The sequence below is a fragment of the Lycorma delicatula genome, chromosome 1, assembly GCF_047948215.1.
Source record: "Lycorma delicatula isolate Av1 chromosome 1, ASM4794821v1, whole genome shotgun sequence".
NCBI classification, from domain to species: Eukaryota; Metazoa; Arthropoda; class Insecta; order Hemiptera; family Fulgoridae; genus Lycorma; species Lycorma delicatula.
In genome coordinates, this window is record NC_134455.1 from 233965276 (window position 1) to 233986002 (window position 20727).

General features: G+C 32.8%; 1 protein-coding gene across 4 annotated transcripts in view; it reads left to right on the forward strand.

Moving 5' to 3' along the window:
* Positions 1 to 20727, forward strand: part of LOC142329589 (uncharacterized) — a 536070-nt gene that overhangs the window by 394964 nt on the left and 120379 nt on the right. For 3 of the 4 annotated variants that reach the window (XM_075374308.1, XM_075374299.1, XM_075374315.1), the window contains one exon: positions 19494 to 19567. The exons of the other annotated variant lie outside the window; for it this stretch is intronic. The gene's annotated coding sequence lies outside the window, so the exon portion shown is untranslated. The remainder of the gene's footprint in view (positions 1 to 19493; positions 19568 to 20727) is intronic. 4 annotated transcript variants of the gene reach the window in all.

Consider the following 20727-nt stretch of genomic DNA (forward strand, 5'->3'; position numbering starts at 1 on the left):
TAATTTATCATTTTTAATCCGTTTTACGCATATTAAACCATACTAGTAACTACTCGGTGGACTTAAAAAGCAATTATGTATTAATTTGATGCAGTAATTATTTTTTAACGAATATTTATTTTAGTATACGTTATTAAATATTCAATATACTTTTTAATAGTTGTAAGTTTCTTCTTTTTTTTTTTTGTAAAAAAATGAATGTATCTGAATGATATTTTCCAACGTGTGAGATCAGTTCAGCACCGATCGGTTAGGAAAATAACGAAAAATTAGAGGTGTAAATAAAGATTCTGTTTTAAAAGAATTCCGTATCCGACGAAAAGTACATCAAAAGAATTAGGCCTGAACTTTATAATTATTATTCAACACAACTGTACAAATACGTATAATCATCTATCTGATAAGTTGATATATGGGATTCTGATAAGAAATAAATTGGCCCAGTGGCCAGTTTCGACTTGGAAATTATAAATATGAAGTGATGAATGAGGTATATCGACGTAAGAAGCGTTCGAAGTTGAACTTATGGTTGGATTAATAATTTACATTGTACGTCGTTTTCCTTATAGTAATAGTATGATACCTCGAAATTTCGAGAAAAAGGGAGAACCTTTTTTATTGATGTAAACATCATAAACGAGTTACAGTGCAAAAATTTTATATACTCGAAAAACCGATTCAGATAAAGAAATAAATACTAAACCTTTTGCTATCTGACTGGAAGCAAACATTAAATTACAAACAACATTTTTGATTATTTTAATGTTCAATTTAAAAATAGTGTGAAATTAAGTCTATAAAAATAAGATCAATTTTATTGTGAGGAAACGGGTAATTTTTGGAATCATTTTACATTTTCCTTGTTTAATTAAATGCAAGCGTATCGTTTTCCCTTTTTATTCCTTCAAATAATTATTTATTTTATCCCTCCAAGTACTGCTAGGTTAGGTATGTGATATTTAATGTTACGAATTTGATAAAATAGTTAAGTAAATTTGGTACGAAAGATCTCATAATTTTACTTGATCCTCCTCCTTTTTGTGAATAGATAATTTGGAGAACAAGTCTGTATATGTTTACTATTGTTTAGATTTTCATTTGATAGCTCTCATTGCTTCTTTGCTGCCATCTTCATTTTCTCAGATTCATTCTACCTTGATTTAATTCAGTAATTTAAGTTTGATACTATTTCTTGTTTTCTAAATGTAAACTTTCCTTATGACACAAGTTTATATGCCTCATTATTCAAATTCTTTCTATACCTCACTTGTTTCTAATTTTGTTACCCAACTAATATATATATATATATATATATATTTTATACTTCCGGAACCACCGTAAGGTATAACTTCAGAGGATGAGATGAATGACAATTTTTGTAGCTTGTAAAAATGGCATGCCTGACCGGGATTCGAACCCGAAACATCCGGATGAAAAGCCGAGACGCTGCCACTCCCGCCACGGAGGCCACCACCAACTAATATTTTTTTATTTTTTTGTTTAGCCTTCAGAACCACTGTAAGGTATTACTTCAGAGGTTGAATGAGGATGATATGTATGTGAATGTAAATGAAATGTAGTCTTCTAGTTTCAAGTCAACCGTTCCTGAGATATGTGGTTAATTTACACCCAACCATCAAAGAATTACGGATTTGAATATTAGATCATGGATACCGGTGTTCTTTGGTGGTTGGGTTTCAGTTAACCACACATCTCCGGAACCAACTGAAATTTGGCTGTGTCCTTTGTAACCATACTTCAAGCTCGATTATTTCCATAATATTACATAATTTCTTACGCAATATTCAATTTTTTTTTTGTAGACGAATTTATGTTACGTAATGCTTAGTTTTTCATCATACATATATTTTATGATGCGTTTGAAACTTAGATTTCGTTTTTCTCAGTCCATTACATAGTTTTTATCGTGACAGGGAAAAGAACGAAGTACAAAAAAATATTTTTTTTTAATTTTCCTGTCTTTGGCTTTAATTATTTAGAACGTTTTTTCAAACTGTAATTAGATGTGACAACTAGGATGGAAAGTTTAATAAGTACGCAGTACGTATAATATACTAATAATAATAATAAGCACAAGAGAGAAGAGTTTATATGTACGAATTATTGTCGTCACTACTTATAATTACTAAACTTAGATTCGTAGTTAAATAATTTTATAGAATGATCTGTACGCTGACGTTTTATTTACATCAAATAAGTGAGAACATGATTTATTTCACGTAATCTCTTTCTTATGTTTACCATCTTATAACATAAGATGTATGCCATCAGGTGGTATTATTTACGTTTTCTTTTTTTGTTAATAGTATGTTTATAATTTACTTTTGGTGTTGCATAAAATTTAAAAGTTTTTACATTTATTTTTTCGTTTACACTTTTCCTATTGCAACCGTTACCTGTAATGGTATTAGGTGTACCATTATTTAACCACCATATTTAATGGTATGCATATTATGTATAATAAATATATTGTTATTTACATAAATAAATATTTTCAATTTTTATTTAAATAATTTCAATTGTAGGGAACTTTTCTCTAAAATTTGTTAATAAATTTAATTTTTTATGTCAGCTTTTCTTTAGGGCTTCTTTATCTATATTTCATTACAAATTTAACAAAAATGCAGAAGTACTTCATTAAAGGTTGTTAAATGAATACTAAGACGATAACAGTAGAAATTTCCAACACATTTTTTTTCAACGTAAGTTACTGTACCGTTATGGTGAAAATTATAATTATAAGGCTAAGCTGACTACTACGAATTGTATACTACATATAAATCCGTTCAAGTAAAATAAAATGTGAAATGTGGCTTGCGAACAGGATTTACATTTTACTTAGTTGCCTGTTAAATATTTTTTCATTAATATAGACGCTGAATAAAACAGTTTCGCGATTTTTTTTATTTTCTCTGATGAGTAAACGTTGCTATGTATGAATATAATCGATATTCAGTTTTTTTATTGCCACCGAACTTTTTTCAGTATTTAATAAAAGTAAATTAAGATTTATATATTATTTCATTTAGATTATTTGACATTTCGTAGTCATTATTTTCTTTTCAAATTCTAGTAAATACCCACCCTTTGTTCAACGATTAAATAAACTTTCAAATAAAGATGGTAGTTGTTATAAAAATGACTATGATTTTGTTATTGAGTTTTAAATCTAATCTTTATATTTAAAGCTCGTTTTATTAAACAAGATTAATATTTACGGGTGAAGATATGTATTTTAATATTATATTATTTTTAATAACATAGCTGTTACAGTGTTGTTTTTTGCATTTGATAAGTAACGATGAAAATATTGACTAGGTCTGGCTTTTGTTCTGTTGATACCTACCGAATGCTAATAATAGAGTATTTCATCCTTGTCAGCGTAGCGGAAGATGTTTGATAATAAATCAAATGGTAAACTGAACCGGGTGGAGTATAATTTTAATTAACTTCAGATTTATCAATTGTACAAGTAATGACAGGGTTAACACAAGAGTGCATCTTAGTCGTTCAATCGCATGGCTCACTGCAGTATACAATTAACTTGTCCCTTCAGCTATCTATCTACTTTATCTATACTTAACGTACTGTTGCTGTTGCAGCTGCGGAGTTGGTATTTTTTTTTATTCACTCCTTTTAAGTCCTTGTAAAATTTTTTCTTAAATTCAATTCTGACTCATTATCAAATAACCAATTTGTTTACTATATCCCTTGGAATTTAATTATTCATTGTTGCGTTAATTCGGTCGGTTTACGGTTTTTTAAAATTACATTGGAGAAAACTTGTGGTGTCATAAGAAAGTTAAAGGTGTTTAATTATTCAGGTTTTTAACTTAAACCTTTTTCTTTTCGTTTAATAAATACAGCGATTATAAATAATTTATACATTTAGGTGCGAAGATATTTTTATTGGTTTCAGTCTACTTAAGTTTATCTAAGTTACCTAAAAATTGCTTCAGTTCATTTTTTTGGGATTGTCTGAAAAAAGTAGTTAATACATAGAAGGTTATTTATTACTTCACTTTTACTTGAAATACCGGAAATTAAAATAAGTAACATCAGATACCTAGTGACAGAATATAAATTCCTATTAAACAAATACATATACTTATTTGGTTCCAGGGAATTTCGGAAATTATTGAAAGTAATTGAATAATTCTCTATCATCCCGAATGCCACACTCCTTTGAACGTCATAATACTTATTTTCTTTTATTACCATTTCCCTTAGTAGCCTACAGGATTAATATGTGTAATAATAATACAAAAATAAATAATAAATGTGTGGTTGAATTAAGCTCTTTTTTTTTTGAGTACATCAGTTTTTACCCCCACAATAAGACAAACCCTAAACCAAGCATGAACACAGCTCCAGGGGGTGCCATAGCCTCAAACTGCATAGTCGAGAACTGACGTTCCCCCCAGACAGCCGGGGCTCGGTCTTTAATTAGTCGCCATGCTACTAATGAGGGAACCTCGTATAGATCGGCACAACGGTCGTACTTTGCCTCCCTCGTCGAAGTCCGATCGGAACACTAAGGGAGTCTCTGTCCAATCACTGGCAGCGAGACACCTAAGCGATCCACCCCTCCTGGACAGAGTTCTCCCAAGCCAGGTTTTACCCAAAACACAGGAAAAGCATCTCATTATTTGGTCTTGGTTCTGCACCCACGTCCCCGAGAGAATGCCCCCGAGAATTACAAAGGGTACATTTGGCCTCCGTTGGGAAATACTTACGGAGGTGCCCCAAAATCTCACATCACAACTCCGCGTCACATGGTGGGGAAGACACCCCTTTTGTGACGCTTCCGGTCGTCACACACCCCCCGTTCCTAGCACAGATGGGCATTAACGGCCTTGCAATCCCACGTCCAAACCCCGTAAGGGACGACACCCGCCTGGTGACGTTCCGGTCGCCACACAACTCACCCTGTTGGGCTTTAACGGGAGTCCCTCTGACTCCCGTCAGAGGTGTTTTATCGCCCTATGACTTTTTACATCTCATAGTAATAAGCCTGGCCACGTTGGGATGCCACCGATACAAATGCCACGGTGATTTTTAAACTCAGCTTTTGCCTTCGCTGTAGGCTTCGTCCGGATATCTTGAATGTCCTACATTGTTTCCCTCTGAACTAGCTAACCGAGTTCGCGGAAGCACGAACCCCGCGCCAATTTTTACCTTTTTGAGCCAATTTCTAGTAAATGCCTCGAAATTCGAGGAAAATTAACAACAACATACCACAATAACGAAATTTGGGTCCTAGTTTCCTTAGTGACTCAACTTCCGTTCATACCCCTTAGGTTAATTTACCCGCTCTTGTCTACAAGGGAGAGGCGGATAGACTTCCTACTCCAACTCAGCTCCATCGCAGAGTCCCGCGTGACATTTACTTTCTTTCAACTATCATCGAGATGCTGCTACACCTCACGGCTGCATGGGATCCATCCCCTCGGCAGTGCACTCGCCATCCCGCCGACAGTATCGTGTGGTCGTTCAAACTGCTTTCGTCAAAATGGCGCTACACCTCACGGCTGCATGGTAACCCATGCTCTCGGCAGTGCAGTCGCCGTTCCACCCATAGCTAACATTCAAATAATCACAACAATTTCTATCTAACCGTGGCTCGATGCCAATACGCTAACCTCTGGCCATTCAACTGCCCAGGCGGTCCGTAGCCACCCGAGGTACTACTCAACTATACCCCTTCAGCCGTCTTATCGAAGAAAGCCAACCACAATAGTGGTTGGCTTGTGGTACCACTGTAGTCTTCCAGGTGACATGCAGATTGAAGGAGTCCCTAACAACTCTGGTAGGTTCAGCCTCGTACCGCGGACAAACCTAAGGGACTTGGCCCATAGTGTCATCGACCCTACAGTCCGGACACAAGCCGGAGACAACCAAACCAAACCTAACCAAATTATTCCTATAGGCACCATGTACCGAAAGGAATTGAGTTGTGTACAGATTTGGTAAACCCAAGTAATTGCTCGCAGCTCCCTAAGATTTGGAAAGATACCATGCGTGTATCGACGTAGAGAAATCATTCCACCTAGCTTGCCAAGAGTCATAACCTTGGTCTTCAATTTCTCGCATACGCCCAGAAGTAAGAAGGCCTTCCTTGTTAGAAATGTACCGCTTGCTACGTTCCGGAGCCAGAATGTATTGACATTCATAGAATGTAATGGGTTTTATGCCAGCGGTCACAGAAACTGCCTCTCTCAAGACAGTTCTGTAGCCACTGACAGCGGCTAACAATAGAAGATACTGGGTTCGCAAAAGAATGTCCCTATAACATTGGAATTGCAAACGATGAGCCCAGACGGGCGCATCGTACAATTTTTTTGACATACAGGCTGCATTTCCTTCCTTGTGTTGGAGTTCTGTAAGGTATGATTTGGAATGCCGCAATGTTCCCGTAGCCCTGCAGGCCGTAGTATGTGACTACTTGTAGGATCGCACGGCTCTGTTTAAGGATGCGCACCTAGTTGTGGAAAAATCCGTAACAAGGGAAGCCCGCAGGGCTTGGGAACTCCCAAAGCAACCCGCAGGTTGCTTTGTTAAACTGACATCAGTAGTTTACCTAAGGGGAAAACTCCTACTGGGCTTCTGTAGGAAGCTAACCGAGAGATATGGCTGGCTATCAGCCAGATTAAGGCTCCAAGCGTTTTAATGGTGGACAGATACTTGCTGCCATTCAGCGGCCTAGTCGTGGCAGCGAATTGCTGTCTTTGACAAGATTAATTAATTTTTGTCATATATGTTTTAGCACTTGACGGGGTGCGCCTACCCATTTTAGTGATATATGACAAGTTGGCGGTGGGACACGCAAGCGAGTAGCACGCTTATTCTGCCCACGCTTGTAGGTTAGCTCTAGTAGCTAGTTTCGGATACTGGTCGCTAAACTGTTTCGTGGCTCAATAGCCGTTTGTGGCACAGACACTCGGTTTTTTGCTTTAGGTCGACCGAATGGTGTGGTGGCAGGAGAAATGCCAAGCAAACCAATTCTAAAATAACCTATAGCATCATCTGTTCTTATTTATGTGCAACATGAAATCCAACCAGTCTTGACCCTCAGTTCTGTAGGTTCTTTAGCTGCCCTGTATGTCATTATCAGGGTGGCTCTCCGCGTCGAACCATAGGCAGGACGAAGTGATGACACCCTGAATTCCTCCTCGTGACCTATAACATTAGCCCTCGCCATTCTAACTGTTAATTCACCCGTATTATAGTCAATGTCGCACACATGCACTATTGTCCGACGATCTGCCTTTTTCTCTACCCCTACCAAGATATGCCAGCAGACGTTTTGCAGAATTTCCATTTTATCTGGTTGAAGATGAAAAACCGGGTTGTCAACATCTCTGAGTAAAAGCTTATTTGCTTTCAATAGATCAGTCAGTATTTTTTGTTCATTCTTTGAGTTGTAGAATGCAGTGTAACTCACTGCCCCAGGCATTTCCATCTCCTCTCCAAGTATTACGGAAGCTTCTATTTTGTCTCTGACATTTTGCTTTGCCTTCCCTGAGTAAAGCCAATGCCACTCCTTTTAGAGAACGCCTACCTACTGTGTCAACACAGTTCTCCTCAGCTAAATCTATCAGCTGTACTATATCTTCAGTACCTCCAGTCCGTTTGATTTCTCGGTTGTCGCCAAAGTTGATGCCGGCCATCTACGTGCAGCAACAGATACCAGTTACTTTCTCAGTCATACCTCTCTAATTTTTCTTCAATACGTTTTTTTGTGTTGCCATGGTAACATTACTTGTTACCGTGGGGATTGTTCCAACGGTTGGGAAAACTCATGAGCCAACATTGTAAGTTCTTTATCTAGTAATTTTATCTCCATTTTCGAGCCACGGTCGATAAAACTACAAAGGTCGTCTGCAAGTACTTCAAATTTAACAACGAGGGTTCGTAAATCAACATTCCGTTCCTCTTCATCTGACGAAGTTACCCGGATTCGTTTAGCTACCTGTATCTACTGATTGGTCGAAGTACTACTTTGTCACCAGTCTGTTCTGTCTCCATTACCAGCGATAATGAGGAGCCGTGGATAGAGCGTCTTCCCCTTACAGGCGACCTCTCCAGCTTGTTCGTTTGAATGGATTATCTTCCATATAAACTACTCACAAAAAAGTTTTAAAAAATTTTGATTTCAAAAACGTGTTCAGGGCTCAATTCCGAGTAAATCAAGTACCCACTCGGCACTTTTAGAGCGGTGGGCAGGGGAGTCGTGGGGTCCGAAAATGTATCCATCCAAATCCGAGGTCGGATTTGTGGGTCGACGGGGATTTTTTGAAGGGGTCAGGGGATAGGAAAGGTTTCGGTTCGGATAGAACCGGGAAGATTTGGATGGTGGATGGAAAATAAGGGGAAAAACAGGAAAAAGGAAATCCCCTATATAATGATTTCAAACACTTATAAACAATTTCATTAACCTGGATTTATAGAAATTATTCCAAGTCTATAAAAGCGTAAACAAGTTGTCACTGTAGTGTGGAAAATTCTTGTAAAATAACTTAGAAAATTTTTCCTCAATCAACAGGTTATGTTGTTCCATACATTGTTCTTATGGAGTATATAATGCACTTCAGAAAAAACATAACTGATTAAAATTTTCCACACACGTCCGTTATCTATCCGCCTTCAAAAACCGTACGTCAGAATCCAAAACAAAACCGAAAAAACAAGACTGAAATTGCAGAGCAACTAGAGACACGTGGTAATTAGGTTTGGTAACTGCCAGTTACCTTAAGATTTTAGGAAAAATTAAAAATTTTCAATATTCAAAAGGTAATATAACTTCCACGAAAACTAGAAAACAGTAATATTAAAGAGATCCAGACTCCCTTCCCCCTTACTGGGCATCATAGGTTCTTTCAATAAAGAAAACGTGAAATATTACGATATTAATGTCTTAATTAAAAAATAAAATAAATAAAAATGATACAAGTAAGTTTCGATGTGATTTGGGCTCATTTTCCCCTCTTAACAAACTATCTTTTCGGTTGTTTAATAATTTGAAATATTTCGATATTAATATTATTCTTATATAAAACGCATTTTTACTTCAACTATAACTAAAATTTAAATGGTATCCAATAGACTCGAGATTTCTAACCCAACAGAAATTGATTTCTGTCTCCATCACCCAGCAGAAATTATTATGATACTCAAATCTTTTCTTTTCTTTTTTTTAAGTATTCTTGTTCTGGCGCACAAGTAAATAACCTAATGTTTATTGCGGCTTTGGCCTTCTCTGTGGTTAAGGCCCCCCTTTGCCTTCACTAGATTAATAAACATCTTTTTTGGGAAATATGTTTAAATTTTTATCAATGGATTCCTAACGACGCGTAATAGAAGTTATTTAAAATTTTATTACTAATCTGTATGGTATAAAAATATTTTTATGTGATTAATACTTACCGCATTTATGAGTAGATGAAACGTGTTAACGTGTTTGTGTGATGATGTTAATGTGTTTAACGTGTTGATGTGTGTGTGTTTGTTAATGCAACAAATATTACCAGAGTGGCCGGGTACTACGGTACTACCATTTGAAAATGTATAATATTTTTTCTCATGTTTATGGACATAAAGATATCCTTTAATCAAATAATTTAATAAAATTTTTATTGGATTACATCGGCATAAATTTCGCTGTCTGGGACTGGTTTGAAGAAGTTCTCGCTTTTGATTAATATAAGTTATGAAATGTGTGTCCACGTTGAAAAGAACAGAAACTTAGATAATAATGTAAAAATTGATTTATAATCCGCTTCATTATGCAGACTATTGTTTGACATTTTTACATGTGTATACTTGTTTTGCAGAAATATGAAATTTATTTACATACTTTATTCTGCATAAGAAATGAGAATTAGCTCGTATGAGGGCATTTGTCATTTTTCAAACTATATAAATATTCAATCCATTCAAATATGAAACGGAAATATTGTTAAACCTTTGCCCTTTTGTCACTTTAACGATGCAGTGATGCATAATTGCATTGTACACGGATAGAAGTACATGTATGCAAGCATGCGTATATTATGTTTAATGAGCCATAACTTCACAAGTTCCATTAAGTGTAATGATTGATCATTTATTTCTCTTCGTATATTATAATCGGATAAAAATGAAATATTAAATAGATTTTATACTTTTTATAACTCGTAAGATAAGACATATTTTTTGCAATAACGATATTATTTTAGTTGACATAAGATTCATTATGTTATTTAAACGTGAAATCATGCGGTTAAATACCCGTTTTTTTATGTGATTTTTTGAAAAATAGCTTCTATAACTAATTTTTTGCCTTCACGATATCTCTGTATTTAACTGTTAAGTATTTGCGATATTGAAAATATATAGGTAATTTCTATTTTATGTTTTAGAGTGTGAAATTGAAAATTTCTCAGCAAGAGAAGTAGCACATAGTTTTTTTCAGAATTTTCCATATGGTATTAATGAGATTGTTGTAAATTATATAGCATTAGACTGGATTAAATAGCCTACATTTGAAGTAACGTGCGGAATATCTTTTATCTCTTTAAATTAGCATTCGCGACAGAAAATTACGTATTTCTGTTTACTGTTGCATTATGAGTTCCATTTTATGAAAAAGATATAATAATTTAATCACTTTTTTCACGATAACTATTTTTTCTACTTAGCTAATAAGAAAAACATTTAAAAAAGGTACGTTCTTTTCTGTTGATTTCGATGCTACTTTTAAAGTTGATATTTTGTTTCAGAAAGTTTGGTTTGAGAGAACCGCTAACCACCCTAAAGATGTATTATGTCCTAATAAATCATCGAATTTTATACCAAAATTATGAATGATACACGTGTACATTTTTTGAAGGTTGTTTATTAATTTCCATTGTTTTAACAATGTGCAAAATAATGTCTTTTCACAGCAAAAATTTACTTTGTTAGTTACTATTTTTTTTTTCCGATTATTATTAACATTCATTTTAAAATTACGAATATGTACATGTGAACATGTTCTCAGTACACCGAAGTATCTGAACATATTTTTGTTAATTTTTAAGGCTGGAAATTGTAAAATTACTTATTTATCTGTTTGTTGCGGTGCATATTTGCTCATGATTGCTAGATTAGTATTTTATAATAATGATTGATTTACGTAGTTATTATTATAGGGACACCGCAACAACGTGAGTAATAACCAGAAGCATCAAAACGGAACAAAATATTTTTGCTCTTATTGTTTGTCAGCGCGCAAAAAAAACAGCAAAACATAATCGTCGACACAACTAAGTTATGGTCATTAATGAAGAAATTGTTTTCATTTGTAAATAGTAACTATACAGAGTGATTCAGGAGGATAGGGCAATACTTTGACAACTCATTCTAGAGGCTAAAAATAAGAAAAAGTTCATGTAAACATAGGTCCGAAAACGCTTCGTTAGCGAGTCAGACAGGGTGATAGATTTCGCCCGAGTTTCAGTTCCACCGGGTAAATTAAGGCTTTCTGAAATTCTGGGAAGAATTAAAGGGCAAATTCAATTGTTGTTATGGCTTTTCAGCTGGGAAATTGAAATATAGGTCCCAGAACTGTATCTCTCTTAGTTTCTAAGATAATACGGTCAAAGATTCTATTATGATGTTATTTAACGGTCTTTAGTATTTATTCGAATATATAAAAATATATTTTATATACTTGTAAATGATCAATAATAGGATTTAAGGTTGCGTAATAACTTTTTTTATTTGTATGAATAATCATTTGTATGGTATGAACACATCAAATATTACCCAACACGTTTGTCCAAAACGCCCTACGTAGACAATCTTCCCTGGAAAATTTTTCTAAAAACATTACGTTAAAAACGGATTTTATGTATTTAAAAAACCACTTTCGAATTTTACTCTAGTCTTATTGTAATACTATTCCATAAAAAAGATGATATCTGAAAGTCATCCAAGAGTTTATAATGATTAGATCTTTTATGAATATATGTATATATGAACATAACATTTATTTATTAATAGATGATTTTTTTTTCTAATACGTGTTTACTTGTATGTTTTTGTATAATTTTAAATTCTGTGGTCTGTAATTATGCAACCGATAATATATGTGTGTTAACGATGGTGTTTGTTCAGACAGGGAACATTGTTAACGTCAAGTTTAACCGAGATCGACGTACATAAAATCCTATGTTTACGTCAACTTCTCTGCAAATAAAATCTCGTCTCATGTGTATCTTGTCTTAAAATTAACAGAACATGTTCAAATACTTGCAGACATCTATTTTTAAAATTAATACTGAATAATAAGATTTAATGTAAAGAAACTACACACTTGTCGAGCAAATCTAAACACAACTCCAAATGGATCGGAGTCCGTTTGTGTAGTCTGACCACCCAAACTTTATTCGAACTTTCAAAAATAACTTTCAATATACTATCAATATTCGTTATTTTAATATGTTAACGACTTATTTGTTACAGGCCATATGTTCCCTTCTGTGTAATTAGAAAATGTACGAGATTGTAAAGTCAATAGATCAGTAGATTTCTTAACAGCATATCTGTTGGCTTGCAAATTTTTTTTTCATTTCTCTGCACATTCATTGGCTACTCTAGTTGAGGAATGGGTGCTCTAATATCAGCAAATATTTTGTTTAATTTATTTATGACTAAATAATATTCTATAATAATACGAGTAGATTTAAATTATTTTCATTTGAACTTATTTATTCCAAACAGTTTCTCTTTAAAAATTCCTCATTTATTATCTCCTTGTATAATCGTGCCTAATCGGTTTTTCAGATATTTCTTCTTTTTTTTTTGTTGGCAGTTTTATAATCACGCTAAATTTTTGCATATTGGTTGTTTCATAAAATATAATTCTATATTAACTTAATTTTAGTAGTGAAACTAAAAATTAATGTTACTTATGTTTCCTATTTCTGTGAAAAAAAGTTTGCATCCAGTATGCGTTTTGTCGATTTTATTCAAATGAATATTGAAATCTCTCGGAGACTATCATCAAATAAGAAATTCAAAAATAATTGAAACCTAAAATTTTAGTTTATTGGGCTACTTAAAAAAACGGTTATGCATTCCATGCAGTTTATTTTTCTGGCCGTTTATTCATTTCTTGCGCTTGAGATTATTAATTAGGTGTACGATTAATTCTGATAGAAATTACTGACTTTTAAGTGACAACTACGTTCAGATGGATACTATCGGATGCTTTCCTTCCTTTACTTATTTGCATAATAAACATTCCTTTCCATTTAGGTAGCATTAATTAACTGGCAACATAAATAATTGTTAATTACGATAAAACTTTCAAGCTGAAGTTTATTTATAGTTGTTGATGTTAATACTTTACTGTAAAAATATCCCTGCCTGTGTTCAGTCAGACCAGGAAGACGAAAAACTCGTTCTTAACGGTCCTAATATCTTAAGAGTTAAGCACTGTCCATCCGAACTATTGAGAAACCCGTTAGTCCAAACTAACTCAATAGAATGCAGTCCTTGTTTATACTACTGTAATCAGATTTTTGGAGTGTATAAAAACTCGGGTGGCGGTTTGGCGTTTACTTTTAACTAAGTTTCTACTCCTCTTGCTCTGACGTCTGCTTAATTATTGACTTTGCTTAGTTTTGGTAGTTTGTATAGTTTCAATAATTTCATCTTTTCAGTATTTATTGACATATTTAAAAATAATTCGTTCACAATATTTTAGTAAAGTAACGACTTACTTCATGATACAAATTTCTGATCCGTTATTAATCTACCACAGTTGAAAGTTTTCCTTTTTCTTTCTTTTTCCTGTTTAGTCTCCGGTAATCACCTTTCAGATAATACTTCAGAGGATGATATGTATGAGTGTAAATGAAGTGTAGTTTTGTACAGTTTCAGTTCGACCATTCCTGAGATATGTGGTTTAATTGAAAACCCAACCACCAAAGAACACCGGTATCCACAATCTAGTATTCAAATTCGTGTAAAAATTACTGACTACCAGGACTCGAACGCTGGAACTCTCGATTTCCAAATCAGCTGATTTGGGAAGAGGCGTTCACCACTAGACCATCCCGGTGGGTTTGAAAGTTTTCCTATTGACCTTCAATAGAACGAACAGCTACATGAAGATAAGGAATTAAAAGTCTATTTCCAGTTGATATTCAACTTTCAAGCTGTAATAATGCATCCGTCAAATAATTTGAAATCCTTCAGGTATTAATTATAGGTCGTGAACAAATTTTGGATTAATGTAGTTCAGTATTTGGGAAATAGTTGGGAGATTGATTTCTTAGACATATTTACCTACAAAAAATAAGTAAAAGTATCCAAAAATTACAGTAATTATAGATTTACTTTAACAAAACAATTATTTGTTATTAGATTGACCTGGTAGTGAGATTATGGTGAATTTGATTTCTATAATAAACTTTTATATGAAACTTTTCTTTACCGTTTAACTGGTGACCCGATTCCTGTTCTGCTCAAAACAATTTTTTATGATTTATTTTCTTATACGGGAAAGTTTTCTTGATAGAAACTTTAAGAGAAAAAAATTAAACGCAATAAAATCTTTTATATTGCCTAAAAGGCAATAAAAATTTTTTTAAAAGCATTTTTTTGAATTTTATCTTTAGTTTCCTGTCCTAGTAATTAGGGAACGAACTGTAACCTCAAGATCACATATTAATTTCGCTAATAGTAAAGTGTGTCTCGAATAAACGGTCAAGATAATCGGTTCATCCTCACAACTACAGAAAAACACGATTGGCAGCAAATTGCAAGATGTGTAATATTTATATATTATATATATATGTTTTACTGCAATTTTCTAATTATCTTCATGATAACGCTTTTTTAAATTTTGTTATTTTTAATAAATAAATATCTTACATTGAATAAAAATATCATTAATGTTAATTCTTCTAATAGCCAAGTAAATAAACTTAAGGCAGGACAAAATCTACAGCAAATTAGCATTCAAATGGGTGGGCTGAATAAATAGTTTTAATTTTATTAAAATGTTATTCCTTTATTTTAAATTATAATATAGTAGTTTACTTTTAATATTATATGAAAATGATTACTATTAAATCATCAAATTAACCGGTTAAATTAAGCCTAAAACTAAATGAACCGGTCTAAGTTCAACTACCGAATAATAGGACTTCCCTTTTCTTCTTCTTTTTGTTTGTTTCATAATTTCTTAATGACGTAATTATTTACTGAACGACAGAGGGGCTTTAGGATAGACACGTTTTCTGTTGATTATGTCTTTTCTATATAAATATTTCATTAATGACTTTATCGGAAATTTATGAAATTCATCTCCAGTTACGACTTTCTTCTGCTCTAAAAATGTGTTTATTAGATTAATTATTAATAAATTTGTATTTTAGCTAGTAATTATGAAAGTTATTGTCGGGCCTTATCACAGAAAAAGGGTTACTTAATTTTAATATCGTAGACGACCGGAATCAAGTAAAACTGTATTCGCCACAAAGTTGTGTTACGGTTTATTACTAGCTGTATTTTTATTATGAACTGGACGTGAGTGCTCACTTTATTCATTATGTTCTACGAGCATTTTTTTTTTTTTGAAGTGTAGGAGAATCGTTAAGACTACATGGAGATTTAAGCTTGAAAATCGGAACCGTTAACTGAAATGTTCTTATATATTGTAAGTCGAATGATGTTTTTTTTTTACATATTTCTTTAATTTCTTCATCGTGAACCACACCTTTATCACTACATTAATCATCTTCTTTTTACTAGTATAGTCCATTTTTCTCTGTCTTTTTTTCATTTGGGTTCACGTCTGGTGAATTTCCTGGCCAGTCAAAACACTAAATCCCTTCTTGAGTCATGAAAAGCTTAATTCTCTTTCATGAGTAGCAGGGGGCTAAATTTTGTTGAAAAACAGCGTTTCGACTCCCAAGTAAACCTGCAAGTTTTTGAAAGTTCGGTAGAGCCTTATTTCCCTATAATGGGATGTACTTTTCACTATTCATCATCCCAGAGGTGGGTACTAAAGTTTTAGGTCCAAAGTAGCTGAAACATTCCCAAAACATCTTTAAAGGATGCTATACAACTTGTTTAATGTGCTTTGGTAAACCCCGCTCATCATCGCTTCTTCGCACATGCGTCACGCTTACGGCCTGAACTATAAAATGATTCTCGTCAGAGAAAAGGAATTTTTCTATTTTTTGACTCAAAGAAACCTTTTCTTCATGGCGTTCGTAAGTTGTTTTCTTACAGTCCTTCGTGCCTTCGACCACTTTTCCATAAGTCTTCTGCGTACAATACAATCATGAATTTTCACACCAGCTAATTCTGTCTTTTGTAACTCAAAACATTTTTTCTGAGAAGTAATTTTACTTATTCTACGTAAAATAGCATCATCTTTAAGGAGGTTTTACGTTTTCTTCAATGACTCTTGGGAGCAGTTTATGACCGTTTACTCGGCTCCGTACGGTTCACTAAGTATTTAGTTTCCTGAATATTAGGATATCTGGAATTTCGAATGAATTTCCCTGGCAAGATTAGACTCAAATAGAATTAAGCTCCAATTAGTATGTCAATGTTATTTAACTTGTTGAACTTGGGATCTGCTAAAAATATATTACTAGGAAGATTAAGATTAGAAATGTCAAATGTGGTTGATGGAAGGCTGTTTGAAATATTAGATAAAACAACACCTTTCGCTTTGAATGAAAAGTTTTTATAATGAGAGTGTTATTAAATGTAACACATGTATTTAGATTGAGAAAATGAATTATTTATGCCTGAAATGGGGAGATCATTTTTAATGAGATTAAGTCATAATTTTCGGGCAAATTTATATTTACAAAAATTTGCCTGGCTACCAGAATCTAATAAGATTCTACAAGAATGATGATTATCATATTTACCAGTGGTGTTACATATGACTGTTGATAAAAACATTGGCGTTTGCTGAAAAAATGGTTGAATTGTTATAACGCTGTTCATTACTTTCGTTTTCCGTTTTCACTTGCGAGTTTGAAGTGATTGCAGTGATCTTTTCGTTGGCGTGAAATTGTACCCATCTCAAGATTTTGTCTAATTATCTTATTAACTACACCTAGACTAATCTTATACTCTGCTGGTATCTGTCGAGTCATACGTATATGTTCATTGAGTATTATTTATTATCTTGCTTCTTTTCTTAGGAGTTAAATCCATATTACTTCTTTTCTAAATTTATTAACAAAATCAAAAGATCACTTACACTAAACCAAAATAAAGTAGGTGAGCAATACACATAACCTCTCAAAACAAACAAAAAATATTCAGGCAATACTTGAAATGGAAGGAAAAGCTGTACTACATCTGGAATAAGTGATATAATATAACTAACCAAAAATTACCTCTTGTTCACATTAATTTGCACAAGAATGTAATTATATGTACATAGATCATATAATTAACATTTATTTGTACATTAAAAAAAGATCACTTGGATGGAAGTAGTTAATTTTTCTCATTCCATCGGTATTACGCTGTCCTCTTAGTTGCAAAAGTTGTAGATCCTTGACTTTAAATTAACATTGTTGTTGCAGGTCTTGACAAAAAAATTTTAATTTACAAATTTACTCACGAAAAGAAAATTTACTTAAAATATAAAAAGTTGGCGCGCTGATGTTTACTACTGAGCTAAGTGTAATGAGATACTAACACTATGTGCTATTTTAGTTGTTACTACAGTAATATAATTCAATATACGAGTACGATAATTGTTGATCAACATATATATAGCTGTATGATTTCTTGGGTTACTTTTGTAAATTATTTTCATATTGATATATACGGAGATTATACCGATTTTAATACTGACAATATTGGTTGGTGATTGAATTCCTCTATTAAATATGTTACAATCAAAGCTTTTCTGGAAGTCGAATCATGGTACCCATTACAGTAGGTAGCTTTCTTGTGAAATCTACCTAAAATCTGTTGCCGAATTAAAGTATGACTACTTAGAGAGAAATAACGTAAATAGGCTGTTTAATGAAATAAATTAACTATAATTTACGATTGACTTTATTAAGCAGAAATCTATTTAATAATTATGTTAGATGAAGGATTAGTTCCTAACCATTAAAAAAATAAATTAGTTTTGTCCTAAAAGTACTACTTTATTTGGCCTTTTTTTCTGTATAGCCTCCGAAATCACCGTAAGTTATTACTTCAGAGAATGATATGTATGTATGTATGAGTCTAGAATTGTACAGTCTCAAGTAGACCATTTCTGAGTTGGGTAATTGAAACCCAACCACCAAAGAACACCGGTTTCCACTATCTATCCAGGTAGTGTAAAAGTAACTGCCGTTACTAGGATTTGAACCTTAGAACTCTCGACTTCGAAATCAGCTGATTTACGTTGACGAGTTCACCACTAGACTAACCCGGTGGGTTACTTTACTTTAGCCTAGGGAGTACGTAATTTTTTGTCCCATTAATAATTTTTCTACTAGCTGTCAATAAAGATAATTATTAAAAGTATGTTTGTAGTGCGATTCACAAATCATTATGGGTAAATTTTTAAAAAATCTTTAAATTTTTTATATGGTAAATGATTAGAGTTAGGGTTTCCAAAATGCCTATTAACCTTAAATTTCCTCATTCCATATTAAAATTAAAGGTGATATTAACATTTACTTGTGTTTTATAAGTTTGGGGATTTATTTATTCAATTAGTATCGCAGTTAAACGAAAAATTTGATGACTGTATATTTTGCCTTTCCGAATCGTCCATTTTGTATTTGTTCATATGATTACTTACGAAGGGTCTAGCCAATTAGTTGAGAGCAAGTTTACTTTTGTACAATGTTTGCACTTCACTCCAGATATGTTTAGTCTACGGTTTCATTGAAGGAATGTTATATAGCACTTTGACATTTTTTAATTGTATTAGAATCTAACAAGTGCGTATTTACGTGACAAAATTATAAACATCTATTTATTTATATCTGGGAAATATAAAAGTTCATTTACGGTATTCTGAAGTGGTTTTAATTGCTATCGAATAAAACATAGCCAAATATTTTGTTTAGTTAAACAATTATGTAGCCGTTGTATAACAGTGCCAAATGACATTCATAAACGTCAGGTTCAAAGAATTAATCTCACATATTACATAAAAATGGGGGATAATTCTAATATTTAGAGTAATTTATATTACAGCGAACTGTAAGATACTTCATTACTTGCTTTGTTTCCGTCTCTTATGTGACTAAGCTTCGGAAATAATTGAGTCACGTGTCTTTATTGACTGTGTAATTTTCTTATTTCAATATTTTCAATCTTTAGTTTATTATTGCATTCTTCGTATTTGTTTTTTAAAGTGTTTTTTTTGCCATTTGAAACGATTTCTCTTGATCTAAATTAGTAGGTCTTATTTATTCAAGGAATTGAATGTTTTGTCTTTTTTTTATTTTCAGTAAGATGTATTGGTCTGATCCACATCCTGGGTAGCATAATTCTGGCGGTCAATTTCCCAAAATAATTCTTGGGGGTAAGTGATAACTATATTCATCTGTTTTACTGTTAAATATGTGCTTTATGACTCAGTTTATACGTGTAATTTTTAAGTAAAGATTACCTGTTGGAAGAAGAATTTTCTAACTGGAGTATTTAAAATCAAGTGTTCTTGGTCGTCAAATACGTTAAGTATTTATTAATGAATGTTACATTATTCATTATTATTTCCGTTAATTGTTCTAATTTTTAATGCAAGTAAAGACGATTTTTATCTGTTTCTGTGTTAATAGAAATACGATATGAAAAATTAAGAAATTAATTTAATATTTTCTTAAATGGAACTAGTAAAATCTATGATAGTATAATTGCAGAAAATGTAGAATTTTTAGTATAAAGTTTGGAATGAATTTACTTAATTTATTACTCGATAAGAGGTGCGCGCTCGATGTTAAATCAACAAAACACTTAAATTCTTAAAATCAGGAAATATGTATATGAAAATTTAGAATTGTATTTATTTTCAATATTATTTTGGAATAGATAAGTTAAAATAAAATACCTCGTTTAGTTCGATTTGGATAGAAGTTTCCTGAAGAAATCACATCGTGATATTTGATATTTACGTTAGTTTGAAGCCATGTGGATGAAAGTTATAAAAGACAGTTGAGGGTTGTTAAACCATTATAACCAGTCCTGTCATTACTTTTTTCGGTGTTTTAGGCCTACACCCACAGAAATATTACAGCTGAGAATATAAGCATAAATACTGTTTTATTACTGACATTTACACTCTTATAAATTGCATAGTAAACTAAACTGTTCGTTCGTTATCGGTGAGAAAATTAGAAACCGATTCCCTTTTAACAACCACTTAAAATAGTGAAGAATTACTGAAATAAATTTGCCGCTACTGAACGCACAAATCTAATTTATTTTATTGCTCGTAAGCATACATGTGTTGAACATCATTTGAAAAAAGATAACAGTTGCAGTTGGAGTATACATGTAAAGATCAAATAATACACAAATACATAAGTAAATACAAAGTGTTCCTACAAGCTTACTTTTAAGATCAATCTAGTGCATTTTGATTATACTACATTATCTAAAAGAGCTTAAATGTTGCTAACAATAAAAATTCAACATTTATTATTAGATCATAATTGAACTAAAATTAATTATTCGTGATCAATG